The sequence below is a fragment of the Ictidomys tridecemlineatus genome, unplaced genomic scaffold (assembly GCF_052094955.1).
Source record: "Ictidomys tridecemlineatus isolate mIctTri1 unplaced genomic scaffold, mIctTri1.hap1 Scaffold_143, whole genome shotgun sequence".
Lineage (NCBI taxonomy): Eukaryota > Metazoa > Chordata > Mammalia > Rodentia > Sciuridae > Ictidomys > Ictidomys tridecemlineatus.
In genome coordinates, this window is record NW_027521268.1 from 650630 (window position 1) to 666896 (window position 16267).

At 42.1% G+C, this 16267-nt stretch overlaps 1 long non-coding RNA gene across 1 annotated transcript; it reads right to left on the minus strand.

Moving 5' to 3' along the window:
- Window positions 1–682: 682 nt before the first annotated feature.
- On the minus strand, window positions 683–11126 carry LOC144372664 (uncharacterized). The gene is made up of 2 exons (XR_013432601.1): window positions 5466–11126; window positions 683–5063 (listed from the first exon to the last, which is right to left on the minus strand). It is a non-coding gene; the product is annotated as an uncharacterized LOC144372664 (long non-coding RNA).
- Between the last annotated feature and the right edge of the window lie 5141 nt (window positions 11127–16267).

Genomic DNA, 16267 nt, shown 5'->3' on the forward strand with positions numbered 1-16267 from the left:
CCTCAAGGGAAGAAAACTTTGGAATTACCAAAAAAAATAATAATAATAAAATAGCAATATTAAAACATGTTACTATAAATACATTTTATAAATAAAACATATTATAAATATAAGACATTTACAAATAAAACATGTTTTATAAATAAAACAGAATAGGATTGGTGATTAAAAAGAATAATAAGAATCACAAAGGATGTGAAAGTTCTTTTATAAGTCAGGTTATTCAAAAAAACGGAACAAATGTTTGATCACCTGGGGACAAAAGAGTAACTTATATTTCTATTTCATGGCTTATTCCAAAATAAATTCCAGAGAAATTAAAATTCATTATAAATAAATGAAACAGCAAACCTACCATAATATAATATTAAATATTTGTGTGATCTGTGGCAAGACAATACTTTTTAAGAGTTGCATATCTGGTACCAAAGGCAGAAACCATGAAGGAGATTACTAATGTGTTTAGCATAAAAATGCATATGATGTAAATATCTTTAAAACTAACATTTAAAAGTTAAAGGCATGATCTTCAAAGGTGTCAGAAGTCACCTTTGTGAGAGGGAGTGACTGAGAACCACACAGATTTTAATAGACCAAGGAGACATGAGGTCTAAGTGCCATGTGTTATCCTGAACTGGATTTGGTATTAAAACAAAAAAAAGAGACATTTATGGAAAATGAATAAAATTCAAGCACTGCTATTTATTTAATAGAATTCCAACAAATTTAATATTTTAGTTTTCATCATTATTTTGTGGGTTATATAAGATGTTAACACAATGAGAAGCTGGATATACAGTAGACAGGAGTTTTCTAGATTGTTTTTCCATCTTCTATAAATCCAAAGTAAATCTTCAAATAAAACTGGAAAAAAAGAAAGATAACAAGGTGGAAAGTTATTTTTAAGTTATGACTCATGAAAGATCAATATCCTTAATTTTTGAAGATCTCCTTCAAGTCCTTATAAAAATAATGCTCTAATGAAGAAAGGATTGAGTGATACCAATAGAAATCACACACAAAAAAACAACCATAAATGGATAAAGATATATTAAAATGTTCAGTCTTAATCAAAAAACGCAAATTACTTAATTTAAAGCTTTTTTCATCTAAGAAGTTGGCAAAGATTTCTTCAAAACATTTAGTATAATCTTAGGATATGAGAAAGTGTAAACATAAAATCTAATCATCTCAATATTTTTAGTAATGTATCCAAGTTTCAATCATCTCAGTGATTTATCCTAAGGCTTTTAACTCTCAGCAGACACAAAGTTTTAGCCACAATGGAGCAGGACTAATAGTAAGAACAAACATTGTAAATAGTTTCTAAATAGATTCTAACATGAGACAGATAAAGTAAATTATAATTGTTCCATTAGTGGAATAGTATGCAATCATTTTTAAATGACATTACATGAATAGCCCAGCACAGAAGGATTTTTATATGAAAAGACCAGCACAGAGGAATTTTTAGGGCAGGGATTCTTCTCTACATGATACTGCAGTGGTGGTGTAGGTCATGCACATTTGCCCGGACCCAAGGCACATACAGAGCAATAGAAAACGCTAAGGTAAACCTTGAACTTTAGGTGATCACTGTGTGTTAATATGGATTCAGTGATTATAACAACTACACCATTCTAATGGGGCACTAGGGGAGGCTAAGCATGAGAAATACAGGGGGAAGGTGTGCCGTCTTTGTAATCTCTGCTCATTTTTTTTTCTGTGAATTTAAATCCGTTTCAAAAACTAAAATCTAGTTTTTAAAAATATCATTACAAAGAAAAAAATAGTGATAGGAAACACAATAATATTTTTGAAATGCACAAATTCTAACAGAAACCTTTTCCCTTGACTGTGTCATGCTTTTCTGTAAAAAGAAATAAGTTTTTAATTTTAGGTTTAAAATAAATAGAATGCTGTGGCAAGGAGGGCAAGAGGACACAGAAATCATAGGCAAACCAAGTTGGAAAGTGGAAATAAAACAGAAGAATGCATTCCAGGTGAGTTAAAAAAAAGACAGAATGAAGGTAGAAAGTAATTGGTTAGAGATTCAGGACTGAGTCATAACTGGAGAGTATCCACCCGAGATCCGTTGGCTCGATAAGTGATGTATATGATTTGAAACTCAGCTGAAGGATGAGTTATGCAGAGAAGAAATTAAAGGGAACTTCAGTCCAATTGTAGATTTCCCTAAGATCTCTTCATTCAGTTGACTGCAATTATTACAGAATATGAGGTCAACATTAAAATATTACTAGTATATCCATTTTACAGACGTTTAGCAAATTTCATGCAATGTAATTTATGAAGTGCTTAGCACAGTGCTTCACATAAAGTGACCAAAAATAATGAATATATTTTTTATTTATCACCTTATCATTCTTAGGATGATTATTATCAAATTGAGGCTCAAATAAGTTAACTGAATTGGGCAAGGGCACCCAACTAGAAAAGAATCTCTGCTCAGACTTGTATTCTAATCTATATAACTCTGAGAGCCATTTCTCTCTTGCCTGTTTTGAAAATTGTATGGGTGTATTATGCCAGTATTGGGATATAAAAAAAATGAAGTATTGCAACTCTACCCAGCATAGGAATGTAAAATTGCTATTCCAATGCATTTTTGTATCAATTCCATAGATGTTTAATTCTGAGAATGAAGACTCAAGGAAAGGGTGGCCAATAGAAGTGTCTTCCATTGAGTAATCATAGGTTTTAGTTAGTATTTTTTTTATTTAAAATGCTGTTAGCTTATAATATCACTAATCTGCCCAAGAAGATATATCCCACACTTATCATTTGTTCATTCAACTAATAAATGTTTTGCATCAGCATATACCGTGGTCTAGACTCTCACATTACCAAAATAAATTAGACCCATGATCCCTCCCATTACATCAATTAACCAACTAATATTCACCTTTTTCTTCTTGTCCCTCTTTCCTATGTCTACTTGCTTAGTCAAGCAATTATTCATTGCTGCAGTCCGGCTGCAGCAAAGTAACTGGGTGGTGACGAATAACTTGTGTAGATTGATACAGCAGGAGTGGGAGCCCTTTATTGTAGGACAACAGAGGTATTTATACATTCCACACAGCTTATCTTAATTAACATAAACTAGATACAGCAGTCAACCAATAAGAAATCTCCACACTTAATGGCTCGCTGGCTCCACCTCATAAACCACTCCCCCTGGCAAAATGCCAGGCACCATCCTGACTTGTTTACAGACTCCAACAATTCATTACCTGTGTGTTTAGGATTGTCACAATGCTCTTACATTATTTATAGTTAAGTTTTTATTCCTGAATTTGATAATATAAACATATTTCAATTATTTTTAAATGATGGAGGCATTCTCTTGACCATGATGTACTATTTATACAATAATTTCTCTTTCTCCTAATCAGATACACCAGTAGAGTTGGTTATCTCTGTGATGTAGGGGTGCTTAGAACTTCTGGCTTTATCAAAAGTCTTTAGAGTGTAAACCAACACTAGAACAAAGAGTGTCATTATACCATTCTGTTGAATAGATAAGGCTTATTCTCTGGTAATAAGAAAATGATGTTCATGTTCAGGAACAAAACTGACAGGAGGCTTACATTGCATTGCATGTGATTGACAGTGCATAAACACATAAATATGTGGTGATAAGTGTTCCAAAATTAAAAGAAAATAAAAGAACCCTAAGTATTGATTAAAGAACAATATAGGGAGAGAGCTTGCTCTTTAAATTGAGTGGTTTGTCAAAGCCACTTTGAAAATATATTTGAACAGAAATCTTTAGTAAAGTGAGGGGGAAAATCTGATGATAACTTGAGGCCTTCCTAGAAGAACAAAATGCATGAGCTAATAGCAGACCTGGTGTGTCCAAGAAGCATCAGGGAAACCAGAGGTCTCACTGAGTAGCCTAGAAAAGAAGTTGTAATAAAAGATGATTTAGAGCAAAGGTGGGAGAACAGGTGAAGCAGAGCCTGTAAATCTGGCTCTGAGGAAGACAAGGCCTTAGAATGCTATGAGCAGGAACAGTGGCATGATCTCAGGTTTTTAAATTGTCACAATATTTGTACATACATATATTGTATGCATAGTTGACCCATGCATATGATATGTAATAATAAAATCAGTGCAATTAGCACTTCCAGATACTTAAACATTTATAATTTCTGTGAATTGGGAAAATTCAGATTCCTCTGGTTGTTTTGAAATATATAATAAATTGTTATAGACTGCAGAAATTCTTCTGTGCTATAGAATACAAAACTAGCTCCTCTTATGTGGTTGTACTGTAGTACTCATTATCAAATCTCTCTTGATCCCCTCTCTCCTCTTCTTCTTAGCCTCTAGTGGTCACTCCACTCTTCTTCTATGAGATTCGACTTTTCATCTTTTGTGAAAGAATGAGAACTTGCAATATTTTTCTTTGCCTTGCTAATTGTATCTAATAAAAGACCCTCCAGTTCCATCCATGTTTCCATGATGACAAGATTTCATCTATTTTATGGTTAAATAATATTCCTTTTAAATGACTGCCCTAATTGCTGTCTTAAAAAATAGCCTCAAAAGGAAAAGTTCTTTAGCAGGAAGATCCAGCTAGAAGTGCTGCTATAATCTAGGAAAGAGATGACAGATTTAGAAGCCACTGAAGAAGCCATGGGAAAGTGCTGGATATAATTTAGGATGTGTTTATAGATACTGTAGGAGGCTGAATAACATTTATCTAAAATATCAGCTCTTAATCCTTGAAACATGCTATATTATTTGAAAAAAAGGATCTTTTGCAGATCTGGTTGAAAATTTTGAGGAAAAAAAGATTATCTTGCTTTATTGGTGTGGGCCCTAAATGCCATCACAGTGTGATAAGAAAGGTACAGGGAGCCTCAACATGAAAACAGAAAAAGTGAAGGCAATGCCACCACCGAAGTAGAAGTTGATTCTAAGTCAGAAGTCAAGGAATGCAAGGACTCACCCGAAGAGACAAGGAACAGATTCTCCTCCAGATCCTCTGGCACCTTAATTGGTCTGTTAAACTAATTTTGGACTTCTAGACTCCAGAACTGTTAGAGAATAAATTTTAAGGCAGTAATCTTTTGAGATACCTGGTAACAGCAGGCTCACAAAACTAACAAAGGCTTGATGTCACATGTGAAAGGAAAAGAAGAGCCAGAGAAAACTGGAGGCAATTTTGTTTAAGTGAAGACATGGTGTTTCCAATTCCTGAGATGAAGACCTTTGGGACAGTAACAACGTTAGAGGAGAAAAATAAAATTATAGTTTAGACATGTTATGTTTAAGATTATTATCAGCATTTAAAGGTAGCAAATCAGAAGACTGTGAGTCTGGAATTGAAAGGACGATTCAGGGCTGGAGGTGGAGATTAGAGTTATTAACAACATCAAAAAAAGAGTCATTAGCAGTGTATAAGTGGTAATTAATGACATAGTACAGAACGAGCTCACTTAGGAAGCACTGGAGACAGGGAATGTGTTCAATGACGTAGTTCAGAAACTTCCTCATTCAGACATCAAGAAAATCAGGAGGACCTAGCAAAAGACATGGAGAGTAAACTGTGATTAATCTGTGAAAAGAACCAAGAGAAGATGGTGATCTAAATTCCAAATAAAGATGATTTATCACAATGCTGGGAGCAATTCTGTCAAATGCTGTGGAAAGAATATAGGATGGGGAAGTTTAGACAGCTAATAGAAATTTTGGGGGAGTGGAGCTATAAGTGAAAGGAAATAGGGAAAATAACAGAGTATCAGGTAGGAGTATGTTTTTAAGATGAAAATTGTCCTAGCAATAACATATGGTCTTAACAGGGTCAATGATCAGAGGATGATGAGCATATGAGCTGAGTCAAAGAGGATTATGAACATAATGTTGGGAATGTATTCTGCAATAGGGAGAATCTAGTCTTTGAAATCTAAGAAGATAAATCAAGTCTTGACATGAAAACAAGAATATATATATATATGCATATGAACACAATATCTTTATATTCTTTATTTATTTTTATGTGGTTCTGAGGATTGAACCCAGTGCCTCACACATGCAAGGCAAGCTTTCTACTCATGAGCCACAGCCACAGCCCCTAAAAGAAGTTTTTTAAAAATATATATATATTTGAGAAGGATGACATGATAACCGGTTTAACAACAATAAAAATAAAGTTAAGAAAATATATGTTTATATAATAATTTAATTTGTAAGGTCTTTCCTATGCATTATCTTTTTCTGTTCTTACAACTTCCATGTGATGTTAAGTGGTAGTAACTACATTTGATAGAAGAGTGAACTGGTTGAAGTGATTTGCACAAGACCTAGGAAGCTAGTAAGCCATGACATGAAAATGTTTAAAGAAAAACAGTTTTGAGTTAATGTAGCACATAGGTCATTAGGAGAGAATAATAAATAGAAAAAGGAAAAGAGAACGTAATAATCCAAATAGAATATATTAAAGATCCAATAAAGACAGTGGGTGCCAAAATGAGCAGAGTGTGTTTATGCATATATGTGTGCAAGTGCATGCACTTATTTTTATAGTCTCGGGCCATGGTATATTACTGGAGTGTGATTTTGCATCACCACCATCACAATAATAAACTCCCTTTCAATCTACATTTTGTTCCAAACTTCTTTCATATTTATTACTTCATTTTACAATTGTATCTAAAATGAGCTGTAGATCACTGATATCTTATTGATATGAGAATCCAATTTTCACAATGTACAACTTGACCAAAATTATGAGACTGGAATATAAATGAAAAGTTACTCAAAATTCAAATTTATAACTCTAGACCCAACCTAATGTGTTTTCTTAAAAGAGGAAAATAGAAGAAGGAAGAGAAGAATTAAATTAGACTGGAGAGGTCCAGGAGAATTACACAATAATGAATCTGGGATCATCCTTACCAATTAGGTCAAAATATTATTGGAAATAATATCCTTAAGTAGCAACTAGATGTACTTAAGTAGATCTATCCCAGAGAAAATTCCTGGATTTTTGACATATATATCCACTGTACGTGAAATGCACTGTAGCATCTTGAAATCAGCATGCCCTAAATTCCCTTCCCAATCATGCTTATCTTTTTGAATTCCCCATTGGGATAAATGTTAATCCAACAGAAGTCTGACACAGAAATCTTAGAGTTATCCCCAGCTTTCCTTTCCTTACTCTCTGTATCTAATCAATTATGAACACCTATGAAATGTATACCTCCATTTCTCTTGTCTGAATCCTCATTGCTACTCTTTATTTATAACATCTGTCTTTCTCGCTTCCTTTCTGCAGTTTCCTCCAATTTGTTCTCTTTGCTGCTGGTCTTTTTATATTACAGTAAAATCTCCACATTGATATACTTGTAATTCTAAATTGAAAATAATATCATATCACTCTCTCAACTTAAACTTTTCAGAATATTTTTTACAATCTATAGTTCAAGCTCAAACCCATCACACAATATACATAAACTTGTCATCTTACTGCTATCTACACTTCATCTCCTTTCAATTAATGTAAACATTGCATAATGTTCAAATCAGGTTAAATATATTATCACCTCATTCATCATTTCTTTATGGTAAAAAAATTCAAGTCTTTCTTCTAGTTTTTGAAATATACAGTACATTTTTGTTATCTATAGTTGCACTACTGTGCAAAAACAGCATACTAGAATTTCTTACCCTTAAGTAACTTCAACTTGGTACCCATTGATCAACCTTTCCCAAACTTCTGCTTTCCCCAGCCTCTTACAACCACCATTCTACTCTCAACTTCTATGAGATCAACTTTTAAAAAGTCTGCATATGAGTGAGATTGTGTGGTACTTGGCTTTCTGTGCATCGCTTATTTCACTTAACATGATTATCTTCAGTTCCACTTGTATTGCTTCAAATAAAAGGATTTCATTCTTTTTATGAATACTATTCCACTGTATATATACACCACCTTTTCTTTATCTATTCATCAGATGATGTTTAGATTTTTTTCATTTCTTGGCTATTGCAAACAGTGCTGTAATAATCATGGGAGCACAGGTGTCTCTTTAACATACAGATTTCATTTCATTTGATATAAGTACCCAGTGGTGGGATTATAGCTCTACTTACAATTTTTTGAGACACCCTAAGCTGTCTTTGATAAGGTTTGTACTAATTTACATTCTCACCAACAATGTACAAGAGTTCCCTTTTCTCCACCAGTTCTCATCACTACTTGCTATCTTTAGTGTTTTTGATGAAAGCCATTTTTACCAGAGTAAGGTAATATCTTATTGTGGTTTTTATTTGTAGTTCCCTGATGATTAGTTCCCTGATGATTAGGTGTTTTTTTTTTTAATATATACATGGCCTTTTTTATATCTTCTTTTGAGAAATGTCTATTTAGGTTTATTGCTCACTTAAATTTTTTTTTTTTGGCATCGAGTTTTTGTAATTCCTTATACTTTGCAGATGTCAACCATCGTCAGATATAATCCCATTTGCTTAAATATAGCAACTTTTTAAATGTTCTGTTGGGTTTGCAGTTATTGTTTTTTCTTCACCATGTTATTAAACTCCTTTAGTTCAAAGGTTCTCTTATATATCTCTCTTTGTATCTCCAGTAGGCTTGGCACACTGTATGTCCTAAAAAACTAACTGATAAAGAATGGAAAATGATATATTAATGGAATGCATTGCCTGAAGAACTGAAACTCAGAAGAATGAGATCAACTCAACTTACAGCATAAATCTGCATATCTTTCTTTTATTTTTAGACCTTGGTTTTCCTATCTTTAAAATCATGCCTCTTGACTAAATACTCTCAGAGGCCCCTTCAGCTCTCCAATGTTCCAAGCATGTCTGTTTGAAATTGGGTTATGTTAATGTAGTTCTATGTTTTCTGCAAAGTCCCAAAGCATGCCAAACCCTCTAGCTACCTGAGAAAGTCAATTGTTTTCCAAACAGTGAACAATTTATTTCCTAACCATTGGCTGAAACACTGCAATCTTTTATAAAAAAAGAAATCTTCCAGTAATATAAACATAATAGTTTGAACCCAGAGATTGAGATTTTGGAAAATATGAACAGCTCTCTCATCTCCTTTGGAAGATGAATATGATTTTGAGAGGTTTCATCTGAAGTCAGCTTGTACATGAAAATCACACTTTGGATGTAAATGGCACTTATGCTTGGATTCATTCTACTTAATCTCTAAAGTCCTTTGCTAAGTTAAAAAATATTTAGCAAAGTAAGGATTTTTTGACAGAATCTGTGTTTCTCTAATGGCATTTGGAACTAAAAATTGTTCTTGCTTATGCTTATGATACCCTGGGTGCTGTGGCTGTGTGGGGAGCTTCCCCGCAACACACAGGTTTGAGAGGCCTGCCCACTAGAGGGGGGAGTGCCCCTCTACCCTGGGTGCTTTGGCCATGTGGGGAACTCCCCAGACACCCAGGGGAGAGGGGCCTCGCCACTTGAGGGGGGAGTGCCCCTCTACCCTGGGTAAGCTGGTGGTGTGGGAAGCTACCACCAAAACCCAGGTGAGAAGGGCCTCCCCCTGCGAGGGGGAAGTGCCCCTCGACCCTGGGTGTGGTGGCAGTGTTGGTAGCTCCCCACCTACAACCAGGTGAGAGAGGCCCCCCCCTGGAGGGGGGAGTGCCCCTCTACCCTGGATGTGGTGGCAGTGTGGGGAGCTCCCCCTCATCCCTAGGTTAGAGGGACCTTTCCCTGGAGGGGGTAGTGCTCCTCTACACTGGTGCGGTGGCGGTGTGGGGAGCTCTACCCCACCACACCCAGGTTAGAGGGGCCTCCCCGCTAGATGGGGGAGTGCCCTCTACCCTGGGTGCAGTAGTGCGGTGGGGAACTCCCCACACACACCCAGGGTAGAGGGGACCCACCCTAGAGGGAGAAGAGGCCCCCTACACTGGATGCAGAGGGGAGATCCCCCAAACACTCAGGGTAGAGGTGCCTGGACTCATAGTGGGGGGGAGTGCTCCTGTACCCGGATCGCGGTGGGGAGGTCCTCCCTGACACCCAGGGTAGAGGGGCCTGAGCCCTAGAGAGGGGAGTACCCTCCTACCCTGGGTGCAGTGAGTTGTCCCCCCCCAGACACCCAGGGTAGAGGGGCCTGCCACTTAGAGGGGGGAGTGCCCCCTACCCTGAGTGCTGTGGGGAGCTCCTCCAACACCCAGGGTAGAGAGGCCTCTCCCCTAGTTAGGGGAGTGCTCCTTTAACCTGGGTGCTGTGGCGGTGTGGGGAGCTCCTCCCCTCAAACCCCGGTTAGAGGGGCCTCCCCCTAGAGGGGGGGAAAGTTCCTCTTCCCTGGGTGTGGTGGCGGTGTGGGGAGCCCCCCCCCACATATTCAGGTGAGAGGGGCTTCCACTCTGAAGGGGGGAGTGCCCCTATACCAGGGGTGCAGTGGCGGTGTGGCAGTGTGGGAAGCTCCCCCCATCACCCAGGATAGAGGGGCCTCCTCCCTGGAGGAGGGATTGCCCTTCTACCCTGGGTGCAGTGGAGGTGTGGGGAGCTCCACCCCTCCACACCCAGGTTAGAGGGGCCTCCCCCCTCGAAGGGGGAGTGCCCTTCTACGCTGGGTGTGGTGGTGGTGTGGGGAGCGCCTCCCACACACACCCAGGTTTGAGAGGCCTACCCCCTCCACCAGGGAGTGCCCTCTACCCTGGGTGCAGTAGTTCTGTGGGGAGCTCTTCCCCACACCCTGGGTGTGGCGTCGGTGTGGGGAGCTCCCCCCTGACAACCAGGTGAGAGGGGCCTCTCCCTGGAGGGGGGAGTCCCCCTCGATCCTGGGTGTACTGGCGGTATGGAGAGCCCCCCGCCATGCTCAGGTGAGAGCGGCCTCCCCCTGGAGCGGGGAGTGCCCCTCTACCCTGGGTGAGATGGTGGTGTGGGGAGCTACCCCCAGACACCCAGGATAGAGGGGCCTCACCCCTCAAGCTCCACCCTGACACCCAGGTTAGAGGACCTTCCCCCCTAGAGGGGGGAGTGCACTCTACCCTGGGTGAGGAAGTGAGGTGGGGAGCTCCCCCCAACATCCAGGTTAGAGGGGCCTCCCTCATACAGCAGGGAGTGCCCTCTACCCTGCGTGAGATGGCGGTGTGGGGAGCTCCCCCTTGACACCCAGGTGAGAGGGGCCTCCCCCATAGAGGGGGGAGTGTGCCTCTTTCCTGGGTGCTGTGGTGGTGCAGGGAGCTCCCCCCACACACACACCCAGGTTCGGTTCGAGGGGCATCCCTCTGGAGGGAAAGTGCTGTTACCTGGGTACAGTGGTGGTGTGGGGAGCTTCCCCGGACACCTGGTTAAGGTTAAAGGGGCCTCCCCACTCGAGGGGAGAGTGCCCCTCCACCATGGGTGTGGTGGGAATCTCCCCATGCCACCCAGGTACGAGGGGCCTAGGGGCGAGTGCCCCTCTGCCTTGGATGCTGCGGTGAGCTCTACCAGACACCCAGGTTCGAAAGGGCCTCCCCTCTGGATGGGGGAGTGTCCCTCTGCCCTGGGTCCGGTGGGGAGCTCTACCCAACACCCAGGTTTGAGGGGCCTCACCACTGTAGGGTGGAGTGCCCCTCTACCCTGGGTGCATTGGGGAGCTCCATCCTATACCCAGGTTGGAGGGGCATCCCCCCTAGAGGGGGGAGTGCCCTTCTGCCTTAGGTGCTTTTTGGAGCTCCTCTGGACACCTTGGTTGGAGGCTTCTCCCCGCTGGAGGCGGGAGTGCCCCCTGCCCTGCTTCCCCCTCGAGGGGGAAGACCCATCAAACCTGGGTGTTGGGGGGAGATCCCCACACCACCACTGTACCCAGGGTAGAGAGGCACTCCCCCCTCGAAGTGGGAGGCACCTCCAACCTGGGTGTCAGGGGGAGCTCCCCACAGCACCCAGGGCAGAGGGGCAGTCCCTCCTCCTTGGGGGAGGCTCATCTAACCTGGGTGTCGGGGGTGAGGAGCTCCCCACACCATCCCCCCTCCAGGGGCAGGTCCCCTCTGACATGGGTGTATTGGGGGGAGCTCCCCACATCACTACCACAAGGAAGGTAGAGGGTAGTCCCTTGCCAGTACAGAGGCCCCTGTAACCTGGGTGTCCAGAGGGAGCTCCCCACACAAGTACTGCACCCAGGCTAGAGGCCACTCCCTGCTGGGGGGGATCTCCTCTAACCTGGGTGTCAGGGGAGAGCTCCCTACCCTACTATGGCACCCCGGGTAGAGGCCACTACCCCATCTAGTGGGGAGGCCCCTCTAACCCGTGTGTGGATGGGGAGTTCCCCACACCAATAGCTCACCCATGGTAGAGACTACTCTTTCCTCTGAGGGGGGGGAGGCCCCTCTAACCTGGGTGTGGTGGGGAGATTCCCACACCACTATCCCACCCAGGGTTGAGGACACTCCCCCCTCCCCCTCGAGGGGGTAGGTCTCTCTAACCTTGGTGTTGGGGGAATCTCCACACACCAATACTGCACCAAGTGTAGAGGCCACTCGCCAGTCTAGTGGGGAGCCCCTCTAACTAGTGTGTGTGTGGGGGAATTACCCACACTAATACTGCACCCATGGTAGAGACTACTCCTTCCTCCAGGGGGAGGCCTCTCTAACCTGGGTGTGGCTGGGAGCTCCCCATCCCACTATGACACAGAGGTTAGAGGCCACTCCCCAATTAGGGGGAGGCCCCTCTAACCTGGGTGTATGGAGGAGAGCTCCCTACAAAACTAGTGCACACAGGATAGAGGCCACTCCCCCCTCCAGGGAGGGGAGCTCCCCATTCCACTACTGCACCCAGGATAGAGGACATTCCCCCCTCCAGGGGGGGCACCCCTCTAACGACTACTGCACCCAGGGTAGAGGCCACTCCCCTTCCACAGCGCAGGCCCCTCTAACCTGGATGCTGTAGGGGAGCTCCCCACAACACTACTGCATCCAGGGTAGAGAACACTCCCCGCTCCAGGAGGGAGGCCCCTCTAACCTGTGTGTCAGGGGGAGGTTCACATATTGCTACTGCACCCAGGGTAGAGGCCACTACCCGCTACAGGGGGAGGCCCCTCTAATCTGGGCACTGGTGGGGAGCTCTCCACCTCACCCAGGACAGAGGGGGAGTCCCCCCTCCTGGGGGGAGGCTCATCTAACCTTGGTGTCCAGGGAGCTCCCCACACCACTATCACAACCAGGGTAGAGGCCACTCCCCCCTCCAGGGGTGAGGCCCCTCTAAACTGGGTGTCAGTGGGGAGTTCCCCACACCAATACTGCACCCAGGGTAGGGGACACTCTCCTCTCCAGGGTTGAGGCCCCTCTAACATGGGTGTTGGTGGGGAGATCCCCAAACCCCTAAAGCACTCATGCTTTTGGCCACTCCCCCTCAAGGAGAGAGGACCCTCTAACCTAGATGTGGAGTGGAAGCTCCCCACACCACTACCTCACCCATGATAGAGACCTCTCCCCCCTCCAGGGGGGAGACCCCTCTAACTTGGCTGTCCAGGGGGAGCTCCCCACAGAACTACCACACCCAGGATAGAGGCCACTCTCCCGTCCATGTGGGAGGCCCCTCTAACCTTGGTGTTGTGGGGGAGCTCCCCACACCACTACTGCACCAAGGGTAGAGGCCCCTATAACCTGAGTATCAGGATGAATTCCCCCAACCACTACTGCACCCAGGGTTGAGGCCACTCCCCGCTCCAGGGGTAGGCCCCTCTAACCTGGGTGTCCAGAGAGAGCTCCCCACACCACTAAGACACCCAAGGTAGACACCACTACCCCCTCCAGGGAGATGACCCCTCTAACCTGGGTCTTGGGGTGGGGAGGAGCTCCCAACATCACTACCACAACCAGTGTAGAGGGTAGTCTTCCTGCCAGTAGAGAGCCCCTCTAACCTGGGTGTCCAGGGGAAGCTTCCCACACCACTAATGCACCCAGGGTAGAGGGCACTCCCTCCTCCGGGGGAGGCCCCTCCTAACCTGGTTGTGAAGTGGGAGTTCCCTGTACCAATACCACACCCAGGGTAGAGACCACTCCTCACTAAAGGGGAGAGGCCCCTCTAACCTGGGTGTCGGGGAGGAGCTCCCCAAACCACGACCTCACACAGGGTAGAGGACACTCCCACCTCCAGGGGGGAAGTGGAATCTTTTCTATGATGGAAGGCAAGTTTGACATTTAAAATCAATCAATTTAATCACATAAGCAAGCTAAATATGAATATCAAGTGATTACATAAAGTGAAACAGAAGGAGAATTTGATAAAATCCAACAATAATTCACGACTAAAACTCTTCATACATGTAAACAAATTGGGCTAGTTCATTAATTAAAGCATACCTACAATTATACTTAGTATCCCAGCTAATACCCTATCTAAAGCTGAGAGATTGTATACTTTCCCTTCAAGTATTGTTTTCACTACTCTGTTCACCTAGAAGTTCTAGGCCTTGCAGTAAAAGTAGGGAAAGAAATGCAAGGCATTATCAATTGGAAAGTAAAAATAAAATTATCCTCATTTACATATATGATATAATTGTCTATATGAAAAATCTTAAGGAGTCTATTTTCACAAAGACAGAATTTCCTTCTTTTTAAAGGCTATGTAGTTTTCATTGTACACACACACATATCACATTTAAAAAATGTTTATGCATTAATTGTATGCTTTAATGGGGTTCAGTGTCATATTTTAACACCTGTATACCAGAAAAACTGATCAAATCTACTTTTCTTTATCTATGCTACCCCTACAACCTTCCCAGTCTCTCATGATTACTATTGTATTTTTAAAAATCATAAAACTGTTAAGTGAGTTCAACAAAATTTCAGGGTTTACAAATAAATTACAAAAATCAACTACACTTTTATGTACTAGAAATAAAATTTGAGACACAATTAACAATAGCTTAAAAAACATAAAAGGAAACATTATTAAGCAAAAGTCTAATATAACAGAGGATTTGCATCCTACAAATTACAAAATGAGATTGGAAGAAATAGAGAACCTATATAAAGGAAGAGGCATAGAATGTTTATGGGGTATAGAACTCAATATAATAAAGATGTCAATTTTTCTCTGAATTGTTCTCTAGGTTTAATGCATCTCTTTAAAACAAAATGTGCATTGAAGATATACTTGACATTTAGGCAGTGTTAAGGTTTATATATAAAGTGTTCTCCCCAAAGCTCCTGTGTTAATACAGGAGTGCTTGGAGGTGAAATGATTGGATTGGGGGAGCTGTAACCTAATCAGTTTATCCTAGTTTGAATGGACTGACTGGGTGATAACTGAAGGCAAGTGGGGTGTCGCTGGAGGAGGTGAGTCACTGGGGGTGTGCCCTAGAATGATGCATCTTTCCCATGTGCAAGCTTCCCCTCTCTCCAGTTTTCTCTCCCCCTCTCCCTCCCCCACCCCTCTACCTCTCTTTCCTGACCTTGCCTTGTGTTGAGCAGCATTTCTCTGCTGGGCGTCTTCCCCCATGATGTACTGCCTCATCTTGGGTCCAGAGCAATGGTCAGCTACCAATGGACTGAGATCTCTGAAACCCTGAGTCCCAAATAAACTTTTCCTCCTCTAAGTTGTTCTTATCAGGTGTTTTGGTCACAGATGAAAAAGCTGAATAAAACAGACCAGCTTATATGCTGCACTTGCATTATAGAGAGTGATAAGTACTTACCTAAGTTTTCATGGTTTAGCCTTATTACCATTTAGTAAACTTCTTTATACATCTCACACAAGTTATATCTAAAAAATTTACTTTTTCTTAAATTCAAGGTTTTAATATAAATCGTCATTTGAGTTAAAGTGTTTTTTTTTTCATTTTTGATTGATTTCCAACTTATTGAATTTCTAAAAATGTTATTTAACAATACTTTTCATGTTGTAGATTCTGATATTTATTTCTTCAGCTTTTATTTAACAATATATGACAAACAAATGGCAGAAAGCAGTGATCAATGAATGAGAGGTCTTTGGCTAGGTAAGTTGGGAAGGGTCCTTGTCTCATTCTTCTCTCCTGATAGTAGATCTGGAGTTTATTGCCTTGCGATTTTTTTCCAACAAATGGAAAAAGCATTTATCTTTAAATGTTTGGAATGACCTAGTCTTCATCTGACCTTCAACATTTATATTAAGAAATCTAGGTCTTTGAAATAAAATATGTCCAAAAAGCTGCCAACAGTAAAAGATGAAATCTGAATTTAGTTTATTTGGATTATATCTCTTTACTGGATGACTATCGTCTTTAAAATTTCCCTCTATTTAAATTTAAAATACTACTAACTTTTTGGCTTGCATGAGAAAA